Raw genomic sequence first — 13,336 nt, 5'->3', positions numbered from 1 at the left:
GCCAGGTAACGCTCAACACACATCAGACAATGAAAGAAACGACCGGTGATGACAAATCCTGATAAAAATAACACAAAGTTCCTGAGACTTGGAAATATATTGAGCATTGAAGAAAACAATGAGCGCAGACATAACATAATCTCACAAACGGAGATGTTCAGAGTGAAGAATTCAGATGCAATTCCTGTTCCTTTTCCCGTGACAATGAGCCATACAATGTAGGAGTGTGAAGGAAGACCAAGCAGGAATTGGATGGCATATATCGCAGCGTCATAGGGCAGTTTAGCTCCCTGCATACTGGTTGTGTTGCATGTTGGAGTTTCTTCGGTTTCCATTGTGATGTTCATCATGTTACTGACTGCGTTTGAACCTGCACAAAATATAAATTTGGACAATCAAGAAGAGTCACAGTCATGTTCATCAGAGACTGGTTCAGATTCATGTGATTTGATTAAAAAACGCATTAGTGAAAGAAAATAATCATTTACTGTGCAGCAATTATTCTCACAATGTACATTACTATTGTCTGATCCACATAAGAACATAAGTTGTATAATAACGCAAACCAACAATGGGTTATTACAATATTTATCCTGGGAGTGCAAGTTAGCAATAAACCACAATTAACACAGACTATAGACTTGCCATAAATGCATATTAAAATATACCCTGATCAAGCAGTTTGAACCTCCTATATTGTTAATATCGCCATGTTCAATAAATCTTAAATATTTTCATTTTAGTGGCTTTCCCATCTGTACCTGCGATTACAATAACACGAGTCTCTTTCAAACACTCCTGAAAGCAATCAACTATATATTTAAAAACATACTGTCAGGATTCTGCTTTTACCACTTTGTGATAAGATATAATAAACAGCATCTACACATTTAAGACATATTTCCAAAACATTAATTCATCAAAAGTTACCTGAGTTTCGATGGATCAAATCTTCAAACTCTACCTTGTAAGATGAACAATGCAGTTCTGACTCCAGAATGTGTTGGCAAAGAATGCATCAATAAATAGGCAAATATTATGCATGAGCAGACATCCAGTTAAAAAGACTTGTGATTTTTTTTTGAGTGTCATATTATATTAGAGAACTGGGGCCGTATGTATAAAGCCACTAAAATGTTAGTTTCAAGTCTGTCAAAATTCTAAGAATGACGTCATTTTACTCTTATTCCTAAACTTAAGAATAAGTGTGATTCATAAAGGTTCCTAAGTGTTAAGACTTGGTCTCAGCTCGTAAATTATTTAAGAGAGCTGGAGAGGTCTCCTAACCTAGTTAGGAGTAACAAGACGCGGCCACGCACTTTTCAACGGAAATATGATGTATTGGAGTTAAATGATGACGGAGTTGAACAAACAATACAATAAAAGGTATTCTTTTTGTAACTTACCTTTAAGAAATTTTATAGCAATGAAATGGAATGAAAGTAATAATTATATTTTTGGCGACTGGAAAAATGCAGCAGTGCACCTGTGATGACTCGTGCCCTTCAGTCCACAGTTAGCAGGCTCGAATAGCACTATTGTGGCACTAACCACACCAAATATACAGTAGTGGCCAAAAAAGTGATGTTGTGATGAGGGCTTTTTTTTAATGACCATAGAAGTTTGCTTAAACCACCAAATTATGAGGAAAATATTTTTATATTTATATATTTTAAACATTTTAAAATATGAGGGAAGAACAAAACACTAAACTTAGTGAAGGTATTTATCAAAATTATTTCAAGTCACCTTTATTTCTACAGTGCTTTTTAGATAACAGGAGCTTTTGAGATAACAGGAAAATAATGCAGCAAAGATAGTCTTGGCTGTACAGCAGCTCTAGAAGAAAATAGTGTCATTGTCCAGCTTAAGTAAGTTCAGTGTTGATTCATTTCTACCAGAAAGACTCGGAAGGCAAAATGATGTAACAAAGTATAAATTTGTTAACAGCCCAGCAAGCAAGTATTGTGTTATAAAGTATTTTGGTGTAGGCCCTGTCCATAGCTCGCAATCCAAGGGTAACAGAATCTGCATTTCCTGCCTGAAGACGAAGGCAGGGGCGCAGCCGACCCCCGGGGAGGTATGGGGTAGGGTTAGAGTGAGAGAGACCCCCTGTGAGGTATGGGAAGGGACCATCCTGGTGGTGGTGGGGAGGATGGAGGTGAGTGTTGGTGTCAGCGTCTGCGAACTCAGACATGTGTAAGTACCGATCTTTTATACTACAAGTAATACTATTGGATAGATGAGAAGGTAATAAGTGATGTAACGCTAAAGCTTTCATTTCCATTGTAAAAAATCATTAGTTATCTATTTAGTTCATTTATCTATACAGCCGCTCTGGAGTAAACCGTGATGTCATCGTCCAGCTCAGTTCAGTTCTCATATAATGGTGTCAATGCAGGCAGATCAGTAATATTCTTGAATATTAAGTGACAAAAAAGGGCAAACTACAGCTACAGGTTTTAGAAAAACTAAAAAGCTCACAGGAGAAAAACAAATCATACATTGTCTGCAACATAGTCATTTATTAATATTTCATTGTCTTCTCTTGTTTTTTCATGTGTTCATAATTTCTTTGTATGACAGCCTAGCTAAAACTTATGTCTGTACAATTTAGAATGTTTGTGTTATCACAAATAAACAATTGACTCCAGGCACAACTACACAGTACGCTTACAAAATCTTTAACACATTTTTAATATTATTTGAATAAAGGGTGAATCTGACAATTTTCCTTTGCCTCACTTTTCCACAGGGGATTCCACAGCATCAATACTAATTTGTGATAATTTTGCACAATGCAAAGCAATAAAAAAAATAAAATAAAAAAGAATAAATATTAAAGTTTCAGTGTCTTAATTAAATTATTTTATTATAATACATTAAATGACTGGTGTCATGCTGCAGTGACCTTACCCTTGCAGGCTCACTATTGGCTTATTCAGTGGTTGAGGGCGGCCATTTTGGGTTGACATCATTGTAGTCCTTAGTTTGCAGCACTTAAGTCCCACTTCAGTCAGCACTTAAGAATCAATCTTATAATTAACTGAAAGTTGCTTTTGGCTTCTTTATAAAAGTGTCCTACACTTAGAAAAGTCCTACTTTTTACTACAAATTTTTTGACACCTAAGACAAAGCTTAAGACTATTCTTACGAGTAATTCTTAGAAGTTTTATACATACGGGCCCTGATCATGTGAAAATGAGAAACTAATGAATTTGTTAACTGTAGCCATGCACACTACTTCTCATTCAAGCGATTAAAGCTGAGAAGGACTGAGTTGGATGCAGATTCACTGGGACGCAACCTTCTGATTGAAAAGTAGGCCTACCAAAAATTTTTTAACGCAGCCTATATATCCATAATGCACTTTGACGGTCGCTCCGAATGAATTCCAGCATCTCACCAGAAAATGGTTTACACAGCTGAATTATGCATCAATCCATTTTCCAAACCGCTTGTCCAATTATATGGGTACAGTTATATACCGTGCTGGTCAGAATTATTTGCCCCCTTGGTAAATATGATCAAAGATGGCTGCAAAAAATAAATCTGCATTGTTAATCCTTTTGATATTTTATTAAAAAAATTAGCAAAAATCTAACCTTTCATTGAAGTAAAAGAATTGAAAGTGGGGGTAAATCACATTACGAAATAAATGTTTTTCTCCAAAACATGTTGGGAACAATTGTTTGCCCCCTTTTATTAAATACTTTTTGCAACCTCCTTTTTCCAAGATAACAGCTCTGAGTTTTCTCCTATAATGCCTGATGAGTTTGGAGAACACCTGACAAGAGATCAGAGAGCATTTCTCCATACAGAATCTCTCCAGATCCTTCAGATTCCCAGATCCATGTTGGTGCTTCTTCTCTTCAGTTCAGCCCACTCATCTTCTATAGGGTTCAGGTCTGGGACTGGGATGGCCATTGCAGATGACAAAAAGCTCTTTTTTTTTTGTTTCATCTGACCATAGAACCCATCGCGTTCCAGTAGTGTCAGTTACTTTTCTAACGTTCTATGGTCAGATGAAACAAAAAAAGAGCTTTTTGGCAGCAAACACTTAACATGGGTTTGCTTCATACAGGGATAAAAAAAGTACCCCATGTGTAAAATGAAATACTCTGCTGTATCTTTAATGATGTGGGCCTAATTTTCTGCCAGAGGTCCTGGACATCTTGTTCAGATACATGGCATCATGGATTCGATCAAATTCCAACAGATAAAAAAATCAAAACCTGACAACCTCTGCTAGAAATCTTATAACAGACCATGTTTGGATCTTCCAACAGGACAGTGATCCAAAACAAACATCAAAATCATGGGTCACTGAGCACAAAACCAAGCATCTGCAATGGCCATCCCAGTCCCAGACCTGAACCCTAGAAGATGAGTGGGCTGAACTGAAGAGAAGAAGCGCCAACATGGATCTGGGAATCTGAAGGATCTGGAGAGATTCTGTATGGAGGAATGCTCTTGTCAGGTGTTCTCCAAACTCATCAGGCATTATAGGAGAAGACTCAGAGCTGTTATCTTGGGAAAAGGAGGTTGCAAAAAGTATTTAATAAAAGGGGGCAAATAATTGTTCCCAACATTTATTTCATAATGTGATTTTCCCCCCACTTTCAATTATTTTACTTCAATGAAAGGTTAGATTTTTGCTAATTTGTTTTATAAAATATCAAAAGGATTAACAATGCAGATTTATTTTTTACAGCCATCTTTGATCATATTTACCAAGGGGGCAAATAATTCTGACCAGCACTGTAAGTATAAACTCTATTAAACTTTATTTAAGGTTTAGCCTTTACACACTAGTTTCAAAGATACATCATTTCACTACGGGAGCTGCCAGTTTGCTAATTTTCAAGTGATTATTAAACATCAAGCACTACAAAGGCAACTGTCTGAATTCGAACACTTTTTTTTTGACCTTCAATGTTAATACTTTATTAGTAGACTAAGGTGATTTTTTTAACTTTTCTGTTCTTGTTATATCTGCTGAATCACCATAGCATGAAACCAACAACACGTACTGATCTTCCACTTGCTTTAATCACCTTTACACACACCTTGCGATAGCTACACGGAGTAAAGCCCGTGAAAATCTAGTGCAGTTGTTTCAGCATGCATTTTGGAGTTGAAGCAACATTTATACTAGTTCAGGTTGAAAGTGGACAAAAGAGACAAATTAATATACCATGTGTAAACAGGAATGTGTCTCCCTTGTCTTGTGATCGGATCGACTAAAACACATTTTAATACCAGGTGTAAACAGGGTCACAGTCCATATATCTGACTCTGTGAGTTATCGAAACCTGACATGAAAACCTAATGGAATAACAACCAATCAGGGATTAAAGACTCCTCTATTCAGATTGAAATAAGCATACCTTTTTAATATCCAGAAATAAAGGTTAACAACAATAAATAAGCAAATACAATAAATGCAAAATACAAACTCAACAAAGTTTTGTAAAACTTGCATGCGATTAACAGAGGTGGGAGAGTTTCCCAGAACGGTGCATATACAGAATAGGCTGCACAAAACCACCCAGAATAAAAAAAGCAAAACTAATAGGCAAGACAACTAAAAACTCTTGTTGTATCAGAATACAGATGATTGATGAGATGATGAAAGGGGCATATATGATTACCATTGTCACAGTAGTTATCAAAATAAGATAAAACGCTCTTCTCTTCATGTGGTTTTCCTCCTCTCTCTCTCTCCCTCTCTCTCCTGGTCCTGGCTGCTTCAGAGCTCTGAGAACAGCCACACAGCAGAACAACTGAATGGAGAGGAAGAGGAGGAACTGCAAAAGGACGAACCATGTAAATGCATAAATGTTGTTTGAGAGAAAGATAAACATAGATGACAAACAGGAGCCAACACCCAAAAGCCAGACAACAACAGAACAGACACATTTATATCTAAATAACTTGTATTTCAGAAAGGTTACAGGATGAACCACTGCCAGGTAACGCTCGACACAGATCAGACACTGAAACAGAGGGCGAATGGTGATGGCTAGTCCAAGTGAAAGTCTCTGTATCGTCACAAAAACTTGAAGTCTTTCTGACAGCAGAAAGGCCAAAGAAGACAGAGAGAAAAAGATCTCACAAACATTGAGGTTGAAGTTGAAAAATTCTGATGCAACTCCATTTCTTCCCCTGATAATAAGCCACATAACATAGGAGTATGTAGGAACACCGGAGAATAGATTAAAGCATAGCACAATAATCCTCAGACCATCCATTGATGAGGATGTTTGTGTTGTGATGTTGCTGTACTGAACCTCAGGTGAGGTGGAGTTTCCATTGGAGTCATTCATTTGCTCTGACGACTGGATGAAACGATCAAAATATCAGCCAAATCACAGCCATCAACAAAAGAAACAAGCTATACTGTGCACAAACATATCTCACATTAAAAAAATTATATAGTAAATACCATAAAGTATGTTAAAAAGTCCACCATTTGAAATATAATTCAATTATAAGCATGGCATTTTCAGCCGAGTTCAAATTATTATAATTATCAAACAAATATAAAACTCACTCTCCAAATTACTAATGTTTACAATTGTTCAAACAAAATAATTTGTGGATAAAACAATGATAAATGTTCTGTAACAAATACATCTTAACCCCATTTTACATAATAGCTAATCTAATCTTGCCTATAATTCTAATAGTCTGACTGCTAACCACAGAGACATTAATAGGCCTAGGAAAAAACTATATAAATAATATAAATATAGATATAGATATATTTATTTTAAAAAGGACTTCACCTGAAGAGTGAATGTTGTCTTTCTGGATCACCATAAATCTCTTGGATATTTATACATGCAGTCGCGAGGATATATGAGCTACATATTACATAAAAAACAAATAGTTAAAATATTTGTATAGAATAGACAAACCTATACAGTTTACATACTGTAAATGTGGAAAATTCACATCTGAAAGTTTATGATACATATTTACATTAATGCAAATCATATTGTGGCATGAAATGAAATCGGTCCAAGGTTCTTTTCGGACATGTCATAGAACAACAACAAAAATGTCATTTATTTGTAACTAGCGCTAGAGCAAGCACACAAAAATCTTTTTTCATACTGTAAAGTTCACCTCACAGCAGCAGTTTCACAACACCAGTAAATTAACCTCACCATATAACAAAAATTACCTTGAAAAACATTTTTTTTTTTTTTTACTAAACTGCTTTTAGACAAAAAAGAAAATGTTTGAATTAATATGAAGCAATATATGATGACATTGCTGTACATACAGTATTTGGTGTTTTATGTGACATGCAGCTTTGAAATCCATCTACAAAACACAGAACAGACATTTATGTCTTCAGGTGACTAACTTTTTATTCAGTTTGTTGTTTTCTCCCTTAATATGCGACATGTCTGTCAGTGAGATTAGATATTGTTTAAGGATTTAAACCCTTGTGATATTTGTATCATATTCCCTGAAATTCTAGAGAGTTCCCGAATTGCAATTCAATCACAAAACTTTCATAAACTAAATTCATACAGAAAGCTCCTTTCCTTTTAGTATAATTTGCATAGAAAACAATGCAGCTTGTTTGTATGTTTTCACAAAGACAGAGTGTAAATTAAAGTTTATTTAAAGCATTAAAACATTCACTTGTTCAAGAACAGAGACAGAAGAGTTTCCCAACCCTGTGCAGATAAAGAACAGGTTGCACAAAACCAGCCAGAATGAAACAACAAGGACCAAGAAACCAGATCAGTGAATCTCTTTGCAGTTCTTTCTGTTGCAGAACATTGAGGAATCCAGTGGTAACGAAAGGTACAAACATGACAACCAAGGTAACAGTAGATATTAGAATGAGATGAAATGCTCTTCTCTTTATGCTGTTTTTCTCCCCTCTCCCTCTCTCTCCTGGTCCTGACTGCTTCAGAGCTCTGAGAACAGCCACAAGACAAAACAACTGGATGGAGAGGAAGATGAGGAACTGTAGCAAGAAGAACCATGAATATGTCTTCTGATTAGATAATATTTGTATGGTCATAGCAGCCAAACAGGATCCAAGAGTGGTTATCCAGACCGCAGTGCAGCAGATCACTCTATATCTGAGAGGTTTGAACTTCAGAAAGGTTACAGGATGAACCACTGCCAGGTAACGCTCAACACAGATCAGACACTGAAACAGAGGACGGCCAGTGATGCCTAGTCCTTGTAAAAACCGATGTAGTAACCCTAGACTCGTTTTTGAAAGAAAAAGAAAAAAACCTAGAGAGTAAATTATCTCACAAAGTGTGAGATTGACATAGAAGATTTCTGATGGAATTCTTCTTCCTCGTGCAATAAGCCACAAAACATAGGAGTGTGTAGGAACCCCGAACAGCAGATTACAGCATTGCAAACCAGTCTGGAGACCCTTCACTAATAAAGCTTCATTGTTTATGAAATAGGTGGAAGGATGAACCTCGGTTGAGTTGAAGTTCTCAGTGGAGACGTTCATGCTCAGTGCCTCTTTAATCAATAAATTATTGTGCAATTGTAATCTACAAAGGAGACAGAGAGAAAACGTCAGACATGAGACTGAATAAATCAAATCACAGTCATTCAGTCACACCCATCTACATTGTGTATGTGTAGATTTGAGAGTATATGTCAGCACATTTTATTCAAGAAAAAGGTCAAGTTCTATGATTATGCGTTTGAGGCTCAGATTCATAAAACCCTCGTAATTTTTTCTTTTACTATCTGTCCTTTGAATGCATTTCAATAATGTGTTAAATCTGAATGGTCAAACAAATCAAATTAGAAACATTTTATACGATAGCTAATCAATCTAAACTAATCGAGATTTAAAGAGTGTGTTACCTGCAGTGTGAAGTCACTCCAGAAAGTTCTGCACAGTGTTCTGGATGATTAAATATATAAGAGCATGGTTATATAAACACTTCACATGTGACATGCAAATTAGGGTTATAGTCTACACATTAGGTGCAAAAAGACACATTTTAGAATCCCTGAAAATTTTGTAATTATCTATAAATAAACATTTTCAGTGGTTTGGTGTAGAGAAAATTACCAAAAGATTATGACAATTTGAGACAGAGTTTTAGCCTAATAAAATACCAAACTGACGTGTAATGCTAAAATGTAAATGCATTCATATACAAAGTTTTGGTTTAATGTGCATAGAAAACAACACAGTTTGTTTGTATGTGAATTTTCTTATTTGAACATTTATACAAAAAAAAAAAAAAACAACAACCCAAAAACATTAAAACAGAAAAGGTTCACACAAACTTTAATTTTAAAACAAAACATGCAAACTAAAATCTATAAACCAATGGATGACTTATTCTCAGTAACAGAGATTATATTGTCACAATTTTATTTTTCTCAAAGACAGAGTGTAAATTAAAGCTTGAACACCCTCGGGTGTTAAAAGTACATGTGACCCTGGATCACAAATCATGAGTCGCACGGGTATATTTGTAGCAATAGCCAACAATACATTGTATGGGTCAAAATTATCGATTTTTCTTTTATGCCAAAAATCATTAAGATATAAAGTAAAGATCATGATCCATGAAGATATTTAGTAAATTTCCAACCTTAAATATATAAAAAAAATATTTTTGTGAGTGGATGCAGCAAAATCGCCAACAGAAATGGACAACTTTAAAGGCAATTTTCTCAATGTTTCGATTTTTTTTTTGCACCCTCAGATTCCAGATCTCAACTAAATATTGTCCTATCCTAACAAACCATACATCAATGGAAGGCTTGTTTATTCAGCTTTCAGATGATGTATAAATCTCAATTAGCATTTTTTTTTTTTTTAATTACCCAAATTCTACAATTACATAAAGAACATTCAGAAGCTGCACATTTATTCTGACCATTTTGTTTTGAGTTTATTTAGCTAAAATGACCAACTCACTATAATGTATATGAATTAATAATAGCTTCAGTGACAGAATGTTCTATATAAAACTTTCACTTTTTCACTTTATGAAGAACAGAGACAGAAGAGTTTCCCAACCCTGTGCAGATAAAGAACAGGTTGAACAAAACCAGCCAGAATGAAACAAGAAGGACCAAGAAACCAGATCAGTGAATCTCCTTGCTGTTCTTGCTGTTGCAGAACAGTTATGAATCCAGTGATAACGAAAGGTACAAACATGATAACCAAGGTAACAGTAGTTATTAGAATGAGATGAAATGCTCTGCTCTTCATGTGGTTTTCCTCCTCTCTCTCTCTCCCTCTCTCTCCTGGTCCTGACTGCTTCAGAGCTCTGAGAACAGCCACAAGACAAAACAACTGGATGGAGAGGAAGAGGAGGAACTGCAGTGAGAAGAACCATGAATATGTCTTCTGATTAGATAATATTTGTATGGTAGCCAAACAGGATCCAAGAGTGGTTATCCAGGCTGCAGTGCAGCAGATCACTCTATATCTGAGAGGTTTGAACTTCAGAAAGGTTACAGGATGAACCACTGCCAGGTAACGCTCAACACACATCAGACAATGAAACAGAGGACGACCAGTGATGCCTAGTCCTTGAAAAAACGGATATAGTAACGGTAGACTTGGTAATATTTGTGTAAAAAAAATAAAAGAGTAAATTATCTCGCAAACTGTGAGATTGACATTGAAGATTTCTGATGGAATTCTTCTTCCTCGTGCAATAAGCCACAAAACATAGGAGTGTGTAGGAACCCCGAACAGTAGATTAAAGCCAAGCAAACCAATCCTGAAACCCCTCAGTATCAAAGATTCTTGTATTATGGTGGAAGGATGAAACTCAGTTGAGTTGAAGTTCTCAGTGGAGACGTTCATGCTCAGTGCCTCTCTAATCAATAAATGATTGTGCAATTGTAATCTACAAAGTAGACAGAGAGAAAAATATAATAAAAAAAAGGTGAAAAATAAAAAAAGGGTGATATTGAATGAATCAAATCACACTCATTCAGTCACACCCATCTACATTGTGTATATAATGTGTAAATTTGAGAGTATGTCAGCACATTTTATTCAAGAAAGATGTCAAGGTCTATGATTATGCGTTAGAGCCTCAGGTTCATAAAAACCCTCGTCATTTTTTTCCTTTTACTTCTTTGAATGTATTTCACTAATGTGTTAAATCTGAATGGTCAAACAAATCAGACTCAGACACATTTTCTACGATAGCTAATCAATCTAAACTAATCGAGATTTAAAGAGTGTGTTACCTGCAGTGTGAAGTCACTCCAGAAAGCTCTGCACAGGGTTCTGTATGATTAAATATATAAGAGCATGGTTATATAAACACTTCACATGTGACATGCAAATTAGGGTTATACACATAAGGTGCAAAAATAAATATATTAGAATTCCAGAAAAGTCTTTCCAACATTTAAAGTGTTTTTTTTCTTTTTTCTGGTAATGTAATTTATTTATTTCTATAACACAATAAAACAACTGTCGCTAACCATTGTATTGTACAAAAGTAGCAAAAACAACACCAGTCAAAACAATAAAATAACATACAAAGACATTTACATACAGAAAACTTTTATTTTGTAAAAAATGGCACATAGTCACACTTGTGGTGTTCCCGGTCAAAAATGACAGGCCTATAAAAAATAGCTTATAAATCACTCATTTAACCACATTTTCACCCAATCTTGGATTCAATCTTTGTATCAACTTGTTTTCTTTCATTTAGGACTGGTTTTATATTTAATTTTCAAACAGTTTAATTGTAGGAGTCATTTATCCGAGCTTATGCACCTCAATTTTTGAGTGAAAAAAGCATTATTTGTTAATAATTTTGGCAATATTGAGAAAAATATTTTAAAAAACTGCACTGTTGATCACACTAGTCTACTTCACTGTTTAACCAGGAAATTTCTTTTGAAATTATTTTATTTTGTATAAAATGGCACAGTGTCACACTTGTGGTGTTCCTGGTCAAAAATGACCGGCCATTAAAAAGTTAATGTAGAAGATCACAAAACACAGCACTTATATTTTGCAATGCTTTTATTTTGAGATAAGGGGTGCACAGTAACACTTGTGCTGTTCCTTGACAAATCTAACCATTGTGACATACAAGAAAGAACACATTAACGCTGTCATATAGAGAACACAAATCAAACACTTCTTTCAGTTTTCCAAATTATGAACTAACCAAAACGACAAACACCAGGTCTCTGTGTAAACTCATGCAAATGACTAACAAAATCATTTTTAAGGTATGTGTGTGTGTGTGTGGCATACATGTATCCATGCATGCACATGTCCAATGGCTCTATGTCTGCAAGCACACATATACATATGTGAACATGATAAACATGCTCCTGACAACTAAATTGTTCTCTAATTTTCAGTCTCCCCCATTCACTTTCAATGACCAGGAACACCACAAGTGTGACTCTGTGTCATTTTGTGCAAAAAACACACATTTTAAAACAAACGGTGTAATTAAATATTAGACAAGTGTTATCAACAGTGCATTTTTTTTCATATTTTTCTCAATATAGCCAAAATTATTAACGAATAATGCTTTTTTTCACTCAAAAACTGAGGTGCATAAGCTCAGATAAATGACTCCTACAATTAAACAGTTTGAAAATGAAATACAAAACCAGTCCTAATTGAAAGAAAACAAGTTGATAAAAAGATTGAATCCAATTTTTGGTGATAATATAGCATAACAAGTGATTTATAAGCTATTTTGTGTAGGCTGGTCATTTTTGACCGGGAACACCACAAGTGTGACTCTGTGTCATTTTGTACAAAATAAAAGCATTTCAAAAGAAATTTCCTGGTTAAACATTAAAGTAGACTAGTGTGATCAACAGTGCAATTTATTTTCATATTTTTCTCAATATTGCCAAAATTATTAACAAATAATGCTTTTTTCACTCAAAAACTGAGGTGCATAAGCTCGGATAAATGACTCCTACAATTAAACTGTTTGAAAATTGAATACAAAACCAGTCCTAATTGAAAGAAAACAAGTTGATAAAAAGATTGAATCCAATTTTTGGTGATAATATAGCATAACAAGTGATTTATAAGCTATTTTGTGTAGGCTCGTCATTTTTGACCGGGAACACCACAAGTGTGACTCTGTGTCATTTTGTACAAAATAAAAGCATTTCAAAAGAAATTTCCTGGTTAAACATTAAAGTAGACTAGTGTGATCAACAGTGCAATTTATTTTCATATTTTTCTCAATATTGCCAAAATTATTAACAAATAATGCTTTTTTCACTCAAAAACTGAGGTGCATAAGCTCGGATAAATGACTCCTACAATTAAACTGTTTGAAAATTGAATACAAAACCA

The sequence above is a fragment of the Abramis brama genome (genome assembly GCF_963993115.1).
Source record: "Abramis brama genome assembly, chromosome: 15".
Taxonomy (NCBI): domain Eukaryota; kingdom Metazoa; phylum Chordata; class Actinopteri; order Cypriniformes; family Leuciscidae; genus Abramis; species Abramis brama.
Note: the sequence above shows the minus strand (reverse complement) of the source record.